Here is a 779-nt window from a genome sequence, read left to right as displayed (position 1 = left end):
CACGCCCCGCCACGCCCCGCCGCGCCCCGCCACGCCCCGCCACTGAAAGGATCAACTTATGTTCACTAATGAGGGGTGGGTGCGCCACTGCATGCCAAAACAGTCTTCGTCTTGTCGGGCCTCGAAAAAAGTACACGTAGTGCTTCTGCTTTGGGGAGGCTGCTGCTGCATGTGTTTAACCCCAGTGTGTGGAGGTTTTCGCCCAGCAGGAGTTTGACTCCCGACCCCAACCGACCCACGACCCCCCAACCCGTAGCTTTTCAAAAAACTGCCGAAAAAAAATTACTACCCTCCGCGATTTACGACAAAAATGCAGTCAGTTTGGTTTCTACGCTGTAGCGGGTCGAGCCCCGACTAATGACGACGAGCTCCTTCCTGGTCGCGGGAAGGTGTAAGGTGGAGCGAGAAGGCTGCGCGGCGGCGGGGTCGGTAAACTTCATGTTTTACGCACTTGTCGGAGTTGCGGCGGTGAGCTGGCAAACACGACGCTGCTGAGGACTGTGGCGCCGGCGCCTCCCGACGCCGCCCGCGACGCCCCGCCCTGCCCGCCTACCTGTGCCGGGGCCGGCGGGCCGCTGGTGGTGCGGCGGTGGTGGCGCAGTTGAAGAACAACTTTAAGTTCTGCAACTGTCTTCTTCGCCGCCGTTACAGCCCTTCTTCCTCTTCCCCTCGACCGCCCTCCACCTTGCTCCCTTGCCATGCTCCCTTCCAACGCTGTGTTTATGCCCCGCGGGGACTTCCCTGTGCTTTGGGTGTGGTGAGGAGGAATGGGGGGGGGG

At 61.4% G+C, this 779-nt stretch overlaps 1 protein-coding gene across 3 annotated transcripts in view; it reads left to right on the top strand.

The window, feature by feature from the left end:
• The window catches only part of LOC113205977 (discoidin domain-containing receptor 2-like), a 150,837-nt gene that overhangs the window by 145,036 nt on the left and 5,022 nt on the right, over positions 1–779 (top strand). The window lies entirely within an intron of this gene.

The sequence above is a fragment of the Frankliniella occidentalis genome, unplaced genomic scaffold, assembly GCF_000697945.3.
Source record: "Frankliniella occidentalis isolate FOCC.00 unplaced genomic scaffold, Focc_3.1 Scaffold117, whole genome shotgun sequence".
Taxonomy (NCBI): Eukaryota; Metazoa; Arthropoda; class Insecta; order Thysanoptera; family Thripidae; genus Frankliniella; species Frankliniella occidentalis.
Note: the sequence above shows the minus strand (reverse complement) of the source record. Positions and strands in the feature narration are given on the sequence as shown.